Source organism: Pristiophorus japonicus, chromosome 20 (genome assembly GCF_044704955.1).
Source record: "Pristiophorus japonicus isolate sPriJap1 chromosome 20, sPriJap1.hap1, whole genome shotgun sequence".
Lineage (NCBI taxonomy): Eukaryota > Metazoa > Chordata > Chondrichthyes > Pristiophoridae > Pristiophorus > Pristiophorus japonicus.
The window spans coordinates 74,401,194-74,424,376 of record NC_091996.1 but is presented as its reverse complement, the minus strand read 5'-3'; positions in this window follow the sequence as shown (position 1 = coordinate 74,424,376).

Genomic DNA, 23,183 nt, shown 5'->3' with positions numbered 1-23,183 from the left:
TACACTGACTTTTGACGGAGAGGGACTGGCTGATGATACACTGACTTGTGACGGAGAGGGACCGGCTGATGATACACTTGTGACGGAGAGGGACTGGCTGATGATACACTGACTTGTGATGGAGAGGGACCGGCTGATGATACACTGACTTGTGACGGAGAGGGACTGGCTGATAATACACTTGTGATGGAGAGGGACTGGCTGAGGATACACTTGTGACGGAGAGGGACCAGCTGATGATACACTTGTGACGGAGAGGGACTGGCTGATGATACACTTGTGACGGAGAGGGACCAGCTGATGATACACTGACTTGTGACGGAGAGGGACTGGCTGATGATACACTTGTGACGGAGAGGGACCGGCTGATGATACACTGACTTGTGACGGAGAGGGACTGGCTGATGATACACTGACTTGTGACGGAGAGGGACTGGCTGATGATACACTGACTTGTGACGGAGAGGGACTGGCTGATGATACACTGACTTGTGATGGAGAGGGACCAGCTGATGATACACTGACTTGTGACGGAGAGGGACCGGCTGATGATACATTGACTTGCGACGGAGAGGGACCGGCTTATGATGCACTGACTTGTGACGGAGAGGGACTGGCTGATGATACACTTGTGACGGAGAGGGACCAGTTGATGATACACTGACTTGTGACGGAGAGGGACTGGCTGATGATACACTGACTTGTGATGGAGAGGGACCAGCTGATGATACACTGACTTGTGATGGAGAGGGACCGGCTGGTGATACACTTGTGACGGAGAGGGACTGGCTGATGATACACTGACTTGTGACGGAGAGGGACCGGCTGATGATACACTGACTTGTGACGGAGAGGGACCGGCTGATGATACACTGACTTGTGATGGAGAGGGACCGGCTGATGATACACTGACTTGTGATGGAGAGGGACCGGCTGATGATACACTGACTTGTGACGGAGAGGGACCGGCTGATGATACACTTGTGACGGAGAGGGACCGGCTGATGATACACTTGTGACGGAGAGGGACCAGTTGATGATACACTGACTTGTGACGGAGAGGGACTGGCTGATGATACACTTGTGACGGAGAGGGACCAGCTGATGATACACTTGTGACGGAGAGGGATCGGCTGATGATACACTTGTGACGGAGAGGGACAAGCTGATGATACACTTGTGACGGAGAGGGACCAGCTGATGATACACTTGTGACGGAGAGGGACCAGCTGATGATACACTTGTGACGGAGAGGGATCGGCTGATGATACACTTGTGACGGAGAGGGACAAGCTGATGATACACTGACTTGTGACGGAGAGGGACCAGCTGATGATACACTTGTGACGGAGAGGGATCGGCTGATGATACACTTGTGACGGAGAGGGACAAGCTGATGATACACTGACTTGTGATGGAGAGGGACCGGCTGATGATACACTGACTTGTGACGGAGAGGGATCGGCTGATGATACACTTGTGACGGAGAGGGACAAGCTGATGATACACTGACTTGTGACGGAGAGGGATCGGCTGATGATACACTGACTTGTGACGGAGAGGGACTGGCTGATGATACACTGACTTGTGACGGAGAGGGACCGGCTGATGATACACTTGTGACGGAGAGGGATCGGCTGATGATACACTGACTTGTGACGGAGAGGGACTGGCTGATGATACACTGACTTGTGACGGAGAGGGACTGGCTGATGATACACTGACTTGTGACGGAGAGGGACCGGCTGATGATACACTTGTGACGGAGAGGGATCGGCTGATGATACACTTGTGACAGAGAGGGACCGGCTGATGATACACTTGTGACAGAGAGGGACCGGCTGATGATACACTGACTTGTGACGGAGAGGGACTGGCTGATGATACACTGACTTGTGACGGAGAGGGACTGGCTGATGATACACTGACTTGTGATGGAGAGGGACTGGCTGATGATACACTGACTTGTGACGGAGAGGGACCAGTTGATGATACACTGACTTGTGATGAAGAGGGACCAGTTGATGATACACTGACTTGTGATGGAGAGGGACTGGCTGATGATACACTTGTGACGGAGAGGGACCAGCTGATGATACACTTGTGACGGAGAGGGACCAGCTGATGATACACTTGTGACGGAGAGGGACCGGCTGATGATACACTTGTGACGGAGAGGGACCGGCTGATGATACACTTGTGATGGAGAGGGACCAGCTGATGATACACTGACTTGTGATGGAGAGGGACTGGCTGATGATACACTTGTGATGGAGAGGGACCGGCTGATGATACACTTGTGACGGAGAGGGACCGGCTGATGATACACTTGTGACGGAGAGGGACCAGCTGATGATACACTTGTGATGGAGAGGGACCAGCTGATGATACACTGACTTGTGATGGAGAGGGACTGGCTGATGATACACTTGTGACGGAGAGGGACCGGCTGATGATACACTGACTTGTGATGGAGAGGGACCGGCTGATGATACACTTGTGATGGAGAGGGACCAGCTGATGATACATTGACTTGCGACGGAGAGGAACTGGCTGATGATACACTTGTGACGGAGAGGGACCGGCTGATGATACACTTGTGACGGAGAGGGACCGGCTGATGATACACTTGTGATGGAGAGGGACCGGCTGATGATACACTGACTTGTGATGGAGAGGGACCAGCTGATGATACACTTGTGACGGAGAGGGACCGGCTGATGATACACTTGTGATGGAGAGGGACCGGCTGATGATACACTGACTTGTGATGGAGAGGGACCAGCTGATGATACACTGACTTGTGACGGAGAGGGACCAGCTGATGATACATTGACTTGTGACGGAGAGGGACCAGCTGATGATACACTGACTTGTGACGGAGAGGGACTGGCTGATGATACACTGACTTGTGATGGAGAGGGACCGGCTGATGATACACTGACTTGTGATGGAGAGGAACTGGCTGATGATACACTTGTGACGGAGAGGGATCGGCTGATGATACACTTGTGACGGAGAGGGACCGGCTGATGATACACTTGTGATGGAGAGGGACCAGCTGATGATACACTGACTTGTGATGGAGAGGGACCAGCTGATGATACACTTGTGACGGAGAGGGATCGGCTGATGATACACTTGTGACGGAGAGGGACTGGCTTATGATGCACTGACTTGTGACGGAGAGGGACTGGCTGATGATACACTTGTGACGGAGAGGGACCAGCTGATCATACACTGACCTGTGACGGAGAGGGACTGGCTGATGATACACTGACTTGTGACGGAGAGGGACCGGCTGATGATACACTGACTTGTGATGGAGAGGGACCAGCTGATGATACATTGACTTGCGACGGAGAGGGACCGGCTTATGATGCACTGACTTGTGACGGAGAGGGACAAGCTGATGATATACTGACTTGTGACGGAGAGGGACCGGCTGATGATACACTGACTTGTGATGGAGAGGGACCGGCTGATGATATACTGACTTGCGACGGAGAGGGACCGGCTGATGATACACTGACTTGTGACGGAGAGGGACAAGCTGATGATATACTGACTTGTGACGGAGAGGGACCGGCTGATGATACACTGACTTGTGATGGAGAGGGACCGGCTGATGATATACTGACTTGTGACGGAGAGGGACAAGCTGATGATATACTGACTTGTGACGGAGAGGGACCGGCTGATGATACACTGACTTGTGATGGAGAGGGACCGGCTGATGATACACTGACTTGTGACGGAGAGGGACTGGCTGATGATACACTTGTGACGGAGAGGGACCAGCTGATGATACATTGACTTGTGACGGAGAGGGACTGGCTGATGATACACTTGTGACGGAGAGGGACCAGCTGATGATACACTGACTTGTGATGGAGAGGGACTGGCTGATGATACACTGACTTATGATGGAGAGGGACTGGCTGATGATACACTGACTTGTGACGGAGAGGGACCAGCTGATGATACATTGACTTGTGACGGAGAGGGACCGGCTGATGATACACTGATTGTGATGGAGAGGGACTGGCTGATGATACACTTGTGACTGAGAGGGATCGGCTGATGATACACTGACTTGTGACGGAGAGGGACCGGCTGATGATACACTTGTGACTGAGAGGGACCAGCTGATGATACACTGACTTGTGACGGAGAGGGACTGGCTGATGATACACTGACTTGTGACGGAGAGGGACCAGTTGATGATACACTGACGTGTGACGGAGAGGGACTGGCTGATGATACACTTGTGACTGAGAGGGACCAGCTGATGATACACTGACTTGTGACGGAGAGGGACTGGCTGATGATACACTTGTGACGGAGAGGGATCGGCTGATGATACACTTGTGACGGAGAGGGACAAGCTGATGATACACTGATTGTGACGGAGAGGGACCAGCTGATGATACACTGACTTGTGACGGAGAGGGACCAGCTGATAATACTCTGACTGGTGACGGAGAGGGACCGGCTGATGATACACTTGTGACGGAGAGGGACTGGCTGATGATACACTTGTGACGGAGAGGGACTGGCTGATGATACACTTGTGACGGAGAGGGACCAGCTGATGATACACTTGTGACGGAGAGGGACTGGCTGATGATACACTGACTTGTGACGGAGAGGGACTGGCTGATGATACACTGACTTGTGACGGAGAGGGACCGGCTGATGATACACTGACTTGTGACGGAGAGGGACCGGCTGATGATCTACTGACTTGTGACGGAGAGGGACTGGCTGATGATACACTGACTTGTGACGGAAAGGGACCGGCTGATGATACACTGACTTGTGACGGAGAGGGACTGGCTGATGATACACTGACTTGTGACGGAGAGGGACCGGCTGATGATCTACTGACTTGTGACGGAAAGGGACCGGCTGATGATACACTGACTTGTGACGGAGAGGGACCGGCTGATGATCTACTGACTTGTGACGGAGAGGGACTGGCTGATGATACACTGACTTGTGACGGAGAGGGACTGGCTGATGATCTACTGACTTGTGACGGAGAGGGACCGGCTGATGATCTACTGACTTGTGACGGAGAGGGACCGGCTGATGATACACTGACTTGTGACGGAGAGGGACCGGCTGATGATCTACTGACTTGTGACGGAGAGGGACCGGCTGATGATACACTGACTTGTGACGGAGAGGGACCGGCTGATGATACACTGACTTGTGACGGAGAGGGACCGGCTGATGATCTACTGACTTGTGACGGAGAGGGACTGGCTGATGATACACTGACTTGTGACGGAGAGGGACCAGCTGATGATACACTTGTGACGGAGAGGGACCGGCTGATGATACACTTGTGACGGAGAGGGACCAGCTGATGATACACTGACTTGTGACGGAGAGGGACTGGCTGATGATACACTGACTTGCGACGGAGAGGGACCAGTTGATGATACACTGACTTGTGACGGAGAGGGACCAGTTGATGATACACTGACTTGTGATGAAGAGGGACTGGCTGATGATACACTGACTTGTGACGGAGAGGGACCAGCTGATGATACACTGACTTGTGACGGAGAGGGACTGGCTGATGATACACTGACTTGCGACGGAGAGGGACCAGCTGATGATACACTGACTTGTGACGGAGAGGGACTGGCTGATGATACACTGACTTGTGACGGAGAGGGACCAGTTGATGATACACTGACTTGTGATGGAGAGGGACCAGTTGATGATACACTGACTTGTGACGGAGAGGGACTGGCTGATGATACACTGACTTGTGACGGAGAGGGACCGGCTGATGATACACTTGTGATGGAGAGGGACCAGCTGATGATACACTGACTTGTGACGGAGAGGGACCGGCTGATGATACACTTGTGACGGAGAGGGACTGGCTGATGATACACTTGTGACGGAGAGGGACTGGCTGATGATACACTTGTGACGGAGAGGGACTGGCTGATGATACACTTGTGACGGAGAGGGACTGGCTGATGATACACTTGTGACGGAGAGGGACTGGCTGATGATACACTTGTGACGGAGAGGGACTGGCTGATGATACACTTGTGACGGAGAGGGACCGGCTGATGATACACTTGTGACGGAGGGGGACTGGCTGATGATACACTTGTGACGGAGAGGGACCAGCTGATGATACACTTGTGATGGAGAGGGTCCGGCTGATGATACACTTGTGACGGAGAGGGACCGGCTGATGATACACTTGTGACGGAGAGGGACTGGCTGATGATACACTTGTGACGGAGAGGGACTGGCTGATGATACACTTGTGACGGAGAGGGACTGGCTGATGATACACTGACTTGTGACGGAGAGGGACCAGCTGATGATACACTGACTTGTGACGGAGAGGGACCAGCTGATGATACACTGACTTGTGACGGAGAGGGACCAGCTGATGATACACTGACTTGTGACGGAGAGGGACCGGCTGATGATACACTGACTTGTGACGGAGAGGGACCAGCTGATGATACACTGACTTGTGATGGAGAGGGACCGGCTGATGATACACTTGTGACGGAGAGGGACCGGCTGATGATACACTGACTTGTGATGGAGAGGGACCGGCTGATGATACACTTGTGACGGAGAGGGACCAGCTGATGATACACTTGTGATGGAGAGGGACCGGCTGATGATACACTGACTTGTGATGGAGAGGGACCGGCTGATGATACACTTGTGACGGAGAGGGACCAGCTGATGATACACTTGTGACGGAGAGGGACCAGCTGATGATACACTGACTTGCGACGGAGAGGGACCGGCTGATGATACACTTGTGACTGAGAGGGACCAGCTGATGATACACTGACTTGTGACGGAGAGGGACCAGCTGATGATACACTTGTGACGGAGAGGGACCGTCTGATGATACACTTGTGACGGAGAGGGACCGGCTGATGATACACTGACTTGTGACGGAGAGGGACCAGCTGATGATACACTGACTTGTGACGGAGAGGGACCAGCTGATGATACACTTGTGACTGAGAGGGACCAGCTGATGATACACTGACTTGTGACGGAGAGGGACCAGCTGATGATACACTTGTGACGGAGAGGGACCGTCTGATGATACACTTGTGACGGAGAGGGACCGGCTGATGATACACTGACTTGTGACGGAGAGGGACCAGCTGATGATACACTGACTTGTGACGGAGAGGGACCGTCTGATGATACACTTGTGACGGAGAGGGACCAGCTGATGATACACTGACTTGTGACGGAGAGGGACCGGCTGATGATACACTTGTGACGTAGAGGGACCAGCTGATGATACACTGACTTGTGACGGAGAGGGACCGGCTGATGATACACTGACTTGTGACGGAGAGGGACCAGCTGATGATACACTTGTGACGGAGAGGGACAAGCTGATGATACACTGACTTGTGATGGAGAGGGACCGGCTGATGATACACTTGTGACGGAGAGGGACAAGCTGATGATACACTGACTTGTGATGGAGAGGGACCGGCTGATGATACACTTGTGATGGAGAGGGACCAGCTGATGATACACTTGTGACGGAGAGGGACAAGCTGATGATACACTGACTTGTGATGGAGAGGGACCAGCTGATGATACACTTGTGATGGAGAGGGACCAGCTGATGATACACTTGTGACGGAGAGGGACAAGCTGATGATACACTGACTTGTGATGGAGAGGGACCAGCTGATGATACACTTGTGACGGAGAGGGACCAGCTGATGATACACTTGTGACGGAGAGGGACCGGCTGATGATACACTGACTTGTGACGGAGAGGGACCGGCTGATGATACACTGACTTGTGACGGAGAGGGACCGGCTGATGATACACTGATTGTGACGGAGAGGGACCAGCTGATGATACTCTGACTGGTGACGGAGAGAGACTGGCTGATGATACACTGACTGGTGACGGAGAGGGACTGGCTGATGATACACTGACTTGTGACGGAGAGGGACCGGCTGATGATACACTGATTGTGACGGAGAGGGACCAGCTGATGATACTCTGACTGGTGACGGAGAGGGACTGGCTGATGATACACTGACTTGTGACGGAGAGGGATTAGGTGATGATACACTTGTGACGGAGAGGGAACGGCTGATGATACGCTGACTTGTGACGGAGAGGGATTAGGTGATGATACACTGACTTGTGACGGAGAGGGACTGGCTGATGATACACTGACTTGTGACGGAGAGGGACTGGCTGATGATACACTGACTTGTGACGGAGAGGGATTAGGTGATGATACACTTGTGACGGAGAGGGAACGGCTGATGATACGCTGACTTGTGACGGAGAGGGATTAGGTGATGATACACTTGTGACGGAGAGGGAACGGCTGATGATACGTTGACTTGTGACGGAGAGGGATTAGGTGATGATACACTGACTTGTGACGGAGAGGGACTGGCTGATGATACACTGACTTGTGACGGAGAGGGACTGGCTGATGATACACTTGTGACGGAGAGGGAACGGCTGATGATACGCTGACTTGTGACGGAGAGGGATTAGGTGATGATACACTGACTTGTGACGGAGAGGGACTGGCTGATGATACACTTGTGACGGAGAGGGACAAGCTGATGATACACTTGTGACGGAGAGGGACCGGCTGATGATACACTTGTGACGGAGAGGGACCAGCTGATGATACACTTGTGACGGAGAGGGACCAGCTGATGATACACTTGTGACGGAGAGGGACCGGCTGATGATACACTTGTGACGGAGAGGGACAAGCTGATGATACACTTGTGACGGAGAGGGACCGGCTGATGATACACTTGTGACGGAGAGGGACAAGCTGATGATACACTTGTGACGGAGAGGGACAAGCTGATGATACACTTGTGACAGAGAGGGACCGGCTGATGATACACTGACTTGTGATGGAGAGGGACCAGCTGATGATACACTGACTTGTGATGGAGAGGGACCGGCTGATGATACACTTGTGACGGAGAGGGACCAGCTGATGATACACTTGTGACGGAGAGGGACCGGCTGATGATACACTTGTGACGGAGAGGGACCGGCTGATGATACACTGACTTGTGACGGAGAGGGACCAGCTGATGATACACTGACTTGTGACGGAGAGGGACCGGCTGATAATACACTTGTGACGGAGAGGGACCAGCTGATGATACACTTGTGACAGAGAGGGACCGGCTGATGATACACTGACTTGTGATGGAGAGGGACCAGCTGATGATACACTGACTTGTGACGGAGAGGGACCAGCTGATAATACACTTGTGACGGAGAGGGACAAGCTGATGATACACTTGTGACAGAGAGGGACCAGCTGATGATACACTGACTTGTGACGGAGAGGGACCAGCTGATGATACACTGACTTGCGACGGAGAGGGACCGGCTGATGATACACTGACTTGCGACGGAGAGGGACTGGCTGATGATACACTGACTTGTGATGGAGAGGGACCAGCTGATGATACACTGACTTGTGATGGAGAGGGACCAGCTGATGATACACTGACTTGTGATGGAGAGGGACCGGCTGATGATACACTTGTGACGGAGAGGGACCAGCTGATGATACACTTGTGACGGAGAGGGACCAGCTGATGATACACTTGTGACTGAGAGGGACAAGCTGATGATACACTTGTGACGGAGAGGGACCGGCTGATGATACACTGACTTGTGACGGAGAGGGACCGGCTGATGATGCACTGACTTGTGATGGAGAGGGACTGGCTGATGATACACTTGTGACGGAGAGGGACCGGCTGATGATGCACTGACTTGTGATGGAGAGGGACTGGCTGATGATACACTTGTGACGGAGAGGGACCGGCTGATGATGCACTGACTTGTGATGGAGAGGGACTGGCTGATGATACACTGACTTGTGACGGAGAGGGACCAGCTGATGATACACTTGTGACGGAGAGGGACCGGCTGATGATACACTGACTTGTGACGGAGAGGGACCGGCTGATGATGCACTGACTTGTGACGGAGAGGGACCGGCTGATGATGCACTGACTTGTGACGGAGAGGGACCAGCTGATGATACACTGACTTGTGACGGAGAGGGACCGGCTGATGATGCACTGACTTGTGACGGAGAGGGACCAGCTGATGATACACTGACTTGTGACGGAGAGGGACCAGCTGATGATACACTTGTGATGGAGAGGGACAGGCTGATGATACACTTGTGACGGAGAGGGACCAGCTGATGATACACTTGTGACGGAGAGGGACAAGCTGATGATACACTTGTGACGGAGAGGGACCAGCTGATGATACACTTGTGACGGAGAGGGACCGGCTGATGATACACTTGTGACGGAGAGGGACCAGCTGATGATACACTTGTGATGGAGAGGGACCAGCTGATGATACACTTGTGACGGAGAGGGACCAGCTGATGATACACTTGTGATGGAGAGGGACCGGCTGATGATACACTTGTGACGGAGAGGGACCAGCTGATGATACACTTGTGACGGAGAGGGACCGGCTGATGATACACTTGTGATGGAGAGGGACCGGCTGATGATACACTTGTGACGGAGAGGGACCAGCTGATGATACACTTGTGACGGAGAGGGACCGGCTGATGATACACTTGTGATGGAGAGGGACCGGCTGATGATACACTTGTGACGGAGAGGGACCAGCTGATGATACACTTGTGATGGAGAGGGACCGGCTGATGATACACTTGTGACGGAGAGGGACCGGCTGATGATACACTTGTGACGGAGAGGGACCAGCTGATGATACACTGATTTGTGATGGAGAGGGACCGGCTGATGATACACTGACTTGTGACGGAGAGGGACTGGCTGATGATACACTGACTTGTGACGGAGAGGGACCAGCTGATGATACACTTGTGATGGAGAGGGACCGGCTGATGATACACTGACTTGTGACGGAGAGGGAGCAGCTGATGATACACTGACTTGTGACGGAGAGGGACCAGCTGATGATACACTGACTTGTGATGGAGAGGGACCGGCTGATGATACACTGACTTGTGACGGAGAGGGACAAGCTGATGATACACTGACTTGTGACGGAGAGGGACCAGCTGATGATACACTGACTTGTGACGGAGAGGGACCAGCTGATGATACACTTGTGACGGAGAGGGACCGGCTGATGATACACTTGTGACGGAGAGGGACAAGCTGATGATACACTGACTTGTGATGGAGAGGGACCGGCTGATGATACACTTGTGACGGAGAGGGACCAGCTGATGATACACTGACTTGTGACGGAGAGGGACCAGCTGATGATACACTTGTGACGGAGAGGGACAAGCTGATGATACACTGACTTGTGATGGAGAGGGACTGGCTGATGATACACTGACTTGTGATGGAGAGGAACTGGCTGATGATACACTGACTTGTGACGGAGAGGGACCAGCTGATGATACACTGACTTGTGATGGAGAGGGACCGGCTGATGATACACTGACTTATGACGGAGAGGGACCAGCTGATGATACACTTGTGACGGGGAGGGACCAGCTGATGATACACTGACTTGTGATGAAGAGGAACTGGCTGATGATACACTGACTTGTGACGGAGAGGGACCAGCTGATGATACACTGACTTGTGATGAAGAGGGACCGGCTGATGATACACTGACTTGTGACAGAGAGGGACCAGCTGATGATACACTGACTTGTGACGGAGAGGGACCAGCTGATGATACACTGACTTGTGACAGAGAGGGACCAGCTGATGATACACTGACTTGTGACAGAGAGGGACCAGCTGATGATACACTGACTTGTGACGGAGAGGGATCGACTGATGATACACTTGTGACGGAGAGGGACCGGCTGATGATACACTGACTTGTGACGGAGAGGGACTGGCTGATGATACACTTGTGACGGAGAGGGACCGGCTGATGATACACTTGTGACGGAGAGGGACCAGCTGATGATACACTTGTGACGGAGAGGGACCGGCTGATGATACACTTGTGACGGAGAGGGACCAGCTGATGATACACTGACTTGTGACGGAGAGGGACTGGCTGATGATACACTTGTGACGGAGAGGGACAAGCTGATGATACACTTGTGACGGAGAGGGACCGGCTGATGATACACTGACTTGTGACGGAGAGGGACTGGCTGATGATACACTGACTTGTGATGAAGAGGGACTGGCTGATGATACACTGACTTGTGACAGAGAGGGACCAGCTGATGATACACTTGTGACGGAGAGGGACCGGCTGATGATACACTGACTTGTGATGAAGAGGGACCGGCTGATGATACACTGACTTGTGACAGAGAGGGACCAGCTGATGATACACTTGTGACGGAGAGGGACCAGCTGATGATACACTTGTGACGGAGAGGGACCAGCTGATGATACACTTGTGACGGAGAGGGACCAGCTGATGATACACTTGTGATAGAGAGGGACCGGCTGATGATACACTGACTTGTGACGGAGAGGGACCGGCTGATGATACACTTGTGACGGAGAGGGACCGGCTGATGATACACTTGTGACAGAGAGGGACCAGCTGATGATACACTTGTGACGGAGAGGGACCAGCTGATGATACACTTGTGACAGAGAGGGACCAGCTGATGATACACTTGTGACGGAGAGGGACCAGCTGATGATACACTTGTGACGGAGAGGGACCAGCTGATGATACACTTGTGATGGAGAGGGACCGGCTGATGATACACTTGTGACAGAGAGGGACCAGCTGATGATACACTTGTGACGGAGAGGGACCAGCTGATGATACACTTGTGATGGAGAGGGACCGGCTGATGATACACTTGTGACGGAGAGGGACCAGCTGATGATACACTGACTTGTGACGGAGAGGGACCGGCTGATGATACACTTGTGACGGAGAGGGACCGGCTGATGATACACTTGTGACGGAGAGGGACCAGCTGATGATACACTTGTGACGGAGAGGGACCGGCTGATGATACACTTGTGACGGAGAGGGACCAGCTGATGATACACTTGTGACGGAGAGGGACCAGCTGATGATACACTGACTTGTGACGGAGAGGGACCGGCTGATGATACATTTGTGATGGAGAGGGACCAGCTGATGATACACTTGTGACAGAGAGGGACCGGCTGATGATACACTGACTTGTGACGGAGAGGGACCAGCTGATGATACACTTGTGACGGAGAGGGACCGGCTGATGATACACTGACTTGTGATGAAGAGGGACTGGCTGATGATACACTTGTGACGGAGAGGGACCAGCTGATGATACTCTGACTTGTGACGGAGAGGGACCGGCTGATGATACACTTGTGACGGAGAGGGACCGGCTGATGATACACTGACTTGTGACGGAGAGGGACCGGCTGATGATACACTGACTTGTGACGGAGAGGGACTGGCTGATGATACACTTGTGACGGAGAGGGACCGGCTGATGATACACTTGTGACGGAGAGGGACCGGCTGATGATACACTTGTGACGGAGAGGGACCAGCTGATGATACACTTGTGACGGAGAGGGACAAGCTGATGATACACTTGTGACGGAGAGGGACCGGCTGATGATACACTGACTTGTGACGGAGAGGGACTGGCTGATGATACACTGACTTGTGACAGAGAGGGACCGGCTGATGATACACTGACTTGTGATGGAGAGGGACCAGCTGATGATACACTTGTGACGGAGAGGGACCAGCTGATGATACACTTGTGACGGAGAGGGACCAGCTGATGATACACTTGTGACGGAGAGGGACCGGCTGATGATACACTTGTGACGGAGAGGGACCGGCTGATGATACACTGACTTGTGATGGAGAGGGACCAGCTGATGATACACTTGTGACGGAGAGGGACCAGCTGATGATACACTTGTGACGGAGAGGGACCAGCTGATGATACACTTGTGATAGAGAGGGACCGGCTGATGATACACTGACTTGTGATGGAGAGGGACCGGCTGATGATACACTTGTGACGGAGAGGGACCAGCTGATGATACACTGACTTGTGACGGAGAGGGACCGGCTGATGATACACTTGTGACGGAGAGGGACCGGCTGATGATACACTGACTTGTGATGGAGAGGGACCAGCTGATGATACACTTGTGACAGAGAGGGACCGGCTGATGATACACTGACTTGTGACGGAGAGGGACCAGCTGATGATACACTTGTGACGGAGAGGGACCAGCTGATGATACACTGACTTGTGACGGAGAGGGACCGGCTGATGATACACTTGTGACGGAGAGGGACCAGCTGATGATACACTTGTGACAGAGAGGGACCGGCTGATGATACACTGACTTGTGACGGAGAGGGACCAGCTGATGATACACTTGTGATGGAGAGGGACCAGCTGATAATACACTTGTGACGGAGAGGGACAAGCTGATGATACACTTGTGACAGAGAGGGACCGGCTGATGATACACTTGTGACGGAGAGGGACCAGCTGATGATACACTTGTGATGGAGAGGGACCAGCTGATGATACACTTGTGATGGAGAGGGACTGGCTGATGATACACTTGTGACGGAGAGGGACCAGCTGATAATACACTTGTGACGGAGAGGGACAAGCTGATGATACACTTGTGACGGAGAGGGACAAGCTGATGATACACTTGTGACAGAGAGGGACCGGCTGATGATACACTGACTTGTGATGGAGAGGGACCAGCTGATGATACACTTGTGATGGAGAGGGACCAGCTGATAATACACTTGTGACGGAGAGGGACAAGCTGATGATACACTTGTGACAGAGAGGGACCGGCTGATGATACACTTGTGACGGAGAGGGACCAGCTGATAATACACTTGTGACGGAGAGGGACAAGCTGATGATACACTTGTGACAGAGAGGGACCGGCTGATGATACACTGACTTGTGACGGAGAGGGACCGGCTGATGATACACTGACTTGTGACGGAGAGGGACCAGCTGATGATACACTCGTGACGGAGAGGGACCGGCTGATGATACACTTGTGACAGAGAGGGACCGGCTGATGATACACTTGTGACGGAGAGGGAACGGCTGATGATACACTGACTTGTGACGGAGAGGGACCGGCTGATGATACACTGACTTGTGACGGAGAGGGACCAGCTGATGATACACTTGTGACGGAGAGGGACCGGCTGATGATACACTTGTGACAGAGAGGGACCAGCTGATGATACACTTGTGACGGAGAGGGACCGGCTGATGATACACTGACTTGTGATGGAGAGGGACTGGCTGATGATACACTTGTGACGGAGAGGGACTGGCTGATGATACACTTGTGACGGAGAGGGACTGGCTGATGATACACTGACTTGTGACGGAGAGGGACCGGCTGATGATACACTTGTGATGGAGAGGGACCGGCTGATGATACACTTGTGACGGAGAGGGACCGGCTGATGATACACTGACTTGTGACGGAGAGGGACCGGCTGATGATACACTTGTGACGGAGAGGGACCGGCTGATGATACACTGACTTGTGACGGAGAGGGACCGGCTGATGATACACTTGTGACGGAGAGGGACCAGTTGATGATACACTTGTGACGGAGAGGGACCAGCTGATGATACACTGACTTGTGACAGAGAGGGACCAGTTGATGATACACTGACTTGTGACAGAGAGGGACCAGTTGATGATACACTTGTGACGGAGAGGGACCAGCTGATGATACACTTGTGACGGAGAGGGACTGGCTGATGATACACTGACTTGTGACGGAGAGGGACCGGCTGATGATACACTGACTTGTGATGGAGAGGGACCAGCTGATGATACACTTGTGACGGAGAGGGACCGGCTGATGATACACTGACTTGTGACGGAGAGGGACCGGCTGATGATACACTTGTGACGGAGAGGGACCGGCTGATGATACACTGACTTGTGACGGAGAGGGACCGGCTGATGATACACTTGTGATGGAGAGGGACCAGCTGATGATACACTTGTGACAGAGAGGGACCAGTTGATGATACACTTGTGACGGAGAGGGACCGGCTGATGATACACTGACTTGTGACAGAGAGGGACCAGTTGATGATACACTTGTGACGGAGAGGGACCGGCTGATGATACACTGACTTGTGACAGAGAGGGACCGGCTGATGATACACTTGTGACGGAGAGGGACCAGTTGATGATACACTTGTGACGGAGAGGGACCAGCTGATGATACACTTGTGACGGAGAGGGACCGGCTGATGATACACTTGTGACGGAGAGGGACCAGTTGATGATACACTGACTTGTGACGGAGAGGGACCAGCTGATGATACACTGACTTGTGATGGAGAGGGACCGGCTGATGATACACTGACTTGTGACGGAGAAGGACCGGCTGATGATACACTGACTTGTGACGGAGAGGGACCGGCTGATGATACACTGACTTGTGACGGAGAGGGACCAGCTGATGATACACTGACTTGTGACGGAGAGGGACCGGCTGATGATACACTTGTGACGGAGAGGGACCAGCTGATGATACACTGACTTGTGATGGAGAGGGACCGGCTGATGATACACTTGTGACGGAGAGGGACCGGCTGATGATACACTGACTTGTGATGGAGAGGGACCAGCTGATGATACACTTGTGACGGAGAGGGACCAGCTGATGATACACTTGTGACGGAGAGGGACCAGTTGATGATACACTTGTGACGGAGAGGGACCGGCTGATGATACACTTGTGACGGAGAGGGACCGGCTGATGATACACTGACTTGTGACGGAGAGGGACCGGCTGATGATACACTGACTTGTGACGGAGAGGGACCGGCTGATGATACACTTGTGACGGAGAGGGACCGGCTGATGATACACTGACTTGTGACAGAGAGGGACCGGCTGATGATACACTTGTGACGGAGAGGGACCGGCTGATGATACACTTGTGACGGAGAGGGACCGGCTGATGATACACTGACTTGTGACGGAGAGGGACCGGCTGATGATACACTGACTTGTGACGGAGAGGGACCGGCTGATGATACACTTGTGACGGAGAGGGACCGGCTGATGATACACTGACTTGTGACAGAGAGGGACCAGTTGATGATACACTTGTGACGGAGAGGGACCGGCTGATGATACACTTGCGACGGAGAGGGACCGGCTGATGATACACTGACTTGTGACGGAGAGGGACCGGCTGATGATACACTTGTGACGGAGAGGGACCGGCTGATGATACACTTGTGACGGAGAGGGACTGGCTGATGATACACTTGTGACGGAGAGGGACCGGCTGATGATACACTTGTGATGGAGAGGGACCAGCTGATGATACACTTGTGACGGAGAGGGACCGGCTGATGATACACTTGTGATGGAGAGGGACCAGCTGATGATACACTTGTGACGGAGAGGGACCGGCTGATGATACACTGACTTGTGATGAAGAGGGACTGGCTGATGATACACTTGTGACGGAGAGGGACCGGCTGATGATACACTGACTTGTGACGGAGAGGGACCAGCTGATGATACACTGACTTGTGACGGAGAGGGACCGGCTGATGATACACTGACTTGTGACGGAGAGGGACCAGCTGATGATACACTGACTTGTGACGGAGAGGGACCAGCTGATGATACACTGACTTGTGACGGAGAGGGACCGGCTGATGATACACTGACTTGTGACGGAGAGGGACCAGCTGATGATACACTGACTTGTGACGGAGAGGGACCGGCTGATGATATACTGATTTGTGATGGAGAGGGACTGGCTGATGATACACTGACTTGTGATGGAGAGGGACCGGCTGATGATACACTTGTGACGGAGAGGGACCGGCTGATGATACACTTGTGACGGAGAGGGACCGGCTGATGATACACTGATTTGTGACAGAGAGGGACCAGCTGATGATACACTGACTTGTGACGGAGAGGGACCGGCTGATGATATACTGATTTGTGACGGAGAGGGACCAGCTGATGATACACTTGTGATGGAGAGGGACCGGCTGATGATACACTGACTTGTGATGGAGAGGGACCGGCTGATGATACACTTGTGACGGAGAGGGACCGGCTGATGATACACTGACCTGTGACGGAGAGGGACCGGCTGATGATACACTGACTTGTGACGGAGAGGGACCGGCTGATGATACACTGACTTGTGACGGAGAGGGACCGGCTGATGATACACTGACTTGTGACGGAGAGGGACCGGCTGATGATACACTTGCGACGGAGAGGGACCGGCTGATGATACACTTGTGACGGAGAGGGACCGGCTGATGATACACTGACTTGTGACGGAGAGGGACCGGCTGATGATACACTGACTTGTGATGGAGAGGGACCAGCTGATGATACACTTGTGACGGAGAGGGACCAGCTGATGATACACTGACTTGTGACGGAGAGGGACCAGCTGATGATACACTGACTTGTGACGGAGAGGGACCGGCTGATGATACACTGACTTGTGATGGAGAGGGACCAGCTGATGATACACTTGTGACGGAGAGGGACCGGCTGATGATACACTTGTGACGGAGAGGGACCGGCTGATGATACACTTGTGATGGAGAGGGACCAGCTGATGATACACTTGTGACGGAGAGGGACCGGCTGATGATACACTGACTTGTGACGGAGAGGGACCGGCTGATGATACACTTGTGACGGAGAGGGACCAGCTGATGATACACTGATTTGTGACGGAGAGGGACCGGCTGATGATACACTGACTTGTGATGGAGAGGGACCAGCTGATGATACACTGACTTGTGACGGAGAGGGACCGGCTGATGATACACTGACTTGTGATGGAGAGGGACCGGCTGATGATACACTGACTTGTGATGGAGAGGGACCGGCTGATGATACACTGACTTGTGACGGAGAGGGACCGGCTGATGATACACTTGTGACGGAGAGGGACCGGCTGATGATACACTTGTGACGGAGAGGGACCGGCTGATGATGCACTGACTTGTGATGGAGAGGGACTGGCTGATGATACACTGACTTGTGATGGAGAGGGACCGGCTGATGATACACTGACTTGTGACGGAGAGGGACCGGCTGATGATACACTTGTGACGGAGAGGGACCGGCTGATGATACACTGACTTGTGACGGAGAGGGACTGGCTGATGATACACTTGTGACGGAGAGGGACTGGCTGATGATACACTGACTTGTGACGGAGAGGGACTGGCAGATGATACACTTGTGACGGAGAGGGACCGGCTGATGATACACTTGTGACGGAGAGGGACAAGCTGATGATACACTTGTGACGGAGAGGGACCAGCTGATGATACACTTGTGACGGAGAGGGACAAGCTGATGATACACTTGTGACGGAGAGGGACCAGCTGATGATACACTTGTGACGGAGAGGGACCGGCTGATGATACACTTGTGACGGAGAGGGACCAGCTGATGATACACTGATTTGTGATGGAGAGGGACCGGCTGATGATACACTTGTGACGGAGAGGGACCAGCTGATGATACACTTGTGACGGAGAGGGACCGGCTGATGATACACTGACTTGTGACGGAGAGGGACCGGCTGATGATACACTGACTTGTGATGGAGAGGGACCGGCTGATGATACACTGACTTGTGACGGAGAGGGACCGGCTGATGATACACTTGTGACGGAGAGGGACCAGCTGATGATACACTGACTTGTGACGGAGAGGGACCGGCTGATGATACACTGACTTGTGACGGAGAGGGACCGGCTGATGATACACTTGTGACGGAGAGGGACCGGCTGATGATACACTGACTTGTGACGGAGAGGGACTGGCTGATGATACACTGACTTGTGACGGAGAGGGACTGGCAGATGATACACTTGTGACGGAGAGGGACTGGCTGATGATACACTGACTTGTGACGGAGAGGGACTGGCAGATGATACACTTGTGACGGAGAGGGACCGGCTGATGATACACTTGTGACGGAGAGGGACAAGCTGATGATACACTTGTGACGGAGAGGGACCAGCTGATGATACACTTGTGACGGAGAGGGACAAGCTGATGATACACTTGTGACGGAGAGGGACAAGCTGATGATACACTTGTGACGGAGAGGGACAAGCTGATGATACACTTGTGACGGAGAGGGACCAGCTGATGATACACTTGTGACGGAGAGGGACCGGCTGATGATACACTTGTGACGGAGAGGGACCAGCTGATGATACACTTGTGACGGAGAGGGACAAGCTGATGATACACTTGTGACGGAGAGGGACAAGCTGATGATACACTTGTGACGGAGAGGGACAAGCTGATGATACACTTGTGACGGAGAGGGACCGGCTGATGATACACTGACTTGTGACGGAGAGGGACAAGCTGATGATTCACTGACTTGTGACGGAGAGGGACCGGCTGATGATACACTGACTTGTGACGGAGAGGGACAAGCTGATGATACACTTGTGACGGAGAGGGACCGGCTGATGATACACTGATTTGTGATGGAGAGGGACCAGCTGATGATACACTGACTTGTGACGGAGAGGGACAAGCTGATGATACACTTGTGACGGAGAGGGACCAGCTGATGATACACTTGTGACGGAGAGGGACCAGCTGATGATACACTTGTGACGGAGAGGGACAAGCTGATGATACACTTGTGACGGAGAGGGACAAGCTGATGATACACTTGTGACGGAGAGGGACCGGCTGATGATACACTGACTTGTGACGGAGAGGGACTGGCTGATGATACACTGACTTGTGACGGAGAGGGACCGGCTGATGATACACTGACTTGTGACGGAGAGGGACTGGCTGATGATACACTGACTTGTGACGGAGAGGGACCGGCTGATGATACACTTGTGACGGAGAGGGACCAGCTGATGATACACTGACTTGTGACGGAGAGGGACCAGCTGATGATACACTGACTTGTGACGGAGAGGGACTGGCTGATGATACACTGACTTGTGACGGAGAGGGACTGGCTGATGATACACTGACTTGTGACGGAGAGGGACCAGCTGATGATACACTGACTTGTGACGGAGAGGGACTGGCTGATGATACACTGACTTGTGACGGAGAGGGACTGGCTGATGATACACTTGTGACGGAGAGGGACTGGCTGATGATACACTGACTTGTGACGGAGAGGGACCGGCTGATGATACACTGACTTGTGACGGAGAGGGACCGGCTGATGATACACTGACTTGTGACGGAGAGGGACTGGCTGATGATACACTGACTTGTGACGGAGAGGGACCGGCTGATGATACACTTGTGACGGAGAGGGACCAGCTGATGATACACTGACTTGTGACGGAGAGGGACCAGCTGATGATACACTGACTTGTGACGGAGAGGGACTGGCTGATGATACACTGACTTGTGACGGAGAGGGACCGGCTGATGATACACTTGTGATGGAGAGGGACCGGCTGATGATACACTTGTGACGGAGAGGGACTGGCTGATGATACACTGACTTGTGACGGAGAGGGACTGGCTGATGATACACTGACTTGTGATGGAGAGGGACCGGCTGATGATACACTTGTGACGGAGAGGGACTGGCTGATGATACACTGACTTGTGACGGAGAGGGACTGGCTGATGATACACTGACTTGTGACAGAGAGGGACCGGCTGATGATACACTTGTGACGGAGAGGGACTGGCTGATGATACACTTGTGACGGAGAGGGACTGGCTGATGATACACTGACTTGTGACGGAGAGGGACCGGCTGATGATACACTTGTGACGGAGAGGGACTGGCTGATGATACACTGACTTGTGACGGAGAGGGACTGGCTGATGATACACTGACTTGTGACAGAGAGGGACCGGCTGATGATACACTTGTGACGGAGAGGGACTGGCTGATGATACACTGACTTGTGACGGAGAGGGACTGGCTGATGATACACTGACTTGTGACGGAGAGGGACTGGCTGATGATACACTTGTGACGGAGAGGGACCGGCTGATGATACACTTGTGACGGAGAGGGACTGGCTGATGATACACTGACTTGCGACGGAGAGGGACCGGCTGATGATACACTTGTGACGGAGAGGGACTGGCTGATGATACACTGACTTGCGACGGAGAGGGACCGGCTGATGATACACTTGTGACGGAGAGGGACTGGCTGATGATACACTGACTTGTGACGGAGAGGGACTGGCTGATGATACACTGACTTGTGATGGAGAGGGACCGGCTGATGATACACTGACTTGTGACGGAGAGGGACCGGCTGATGATACACTGACTTGTGACGGAGAGGGACCGGCTGATGATACACTTGTGACGGAGAGGGACTGGCTGATGATACACTTGTGACGGAGAGGGACTGGCTGATGATACACTGACTTGCGACGGAGAGGGACCGGCTGATGATACACTTGTGACGGAGAGGGACTGGCTGATGATACACTTGTGACGGAGAGGGACTGGCTGATGATACACTGACTTGTGACGGAGAGGGACTGGCTGATGATACACTGACTTGTGACGGAGAGGGACCGGCTGATGATACACTTGTGACGGAGAGGGACTGGCTGATGATACACTTGTGACGGAGAGGGACTGGCTGATGATACACTGACTTGTGACGGAGAGGGACTGGCTGATGATACACTTGTGACGGAGAGGGACTGGCTGATGATACACTTGTGACGGAGAGGGACTGGCTGATGATACACTGACTTGTGACGGAGAGGGACTGGCTGATGATACACTGACTTGTGACGGAGAGGGACCGGCTGATGATACACTTGTGACGGAGAGGGACTGGCTGATGATACACTGACTTGTGACGGAGAGGGACCGGCTGATGATACACTTGTGACGGAGAGGGACCGGCTGATGATACACTTGTGACGGAGAGGGACTGGCTGATGATACACTGACTTGTGACGGAGAGGGACCGGCTGATGATACACTTGTGACGGAGAGGGACTGGCTGATGATACACTGACTTGTGACGGAGAGGGAGCAGCTGATGATACACTGACTTGTGATGGAGAGGGACCGGCTGATGATACACTGACTTGTGACGGAGAGGGACAAGCTGATGATACACTGACTTGTGACGGAGAGGGACCAGCTGATGATAC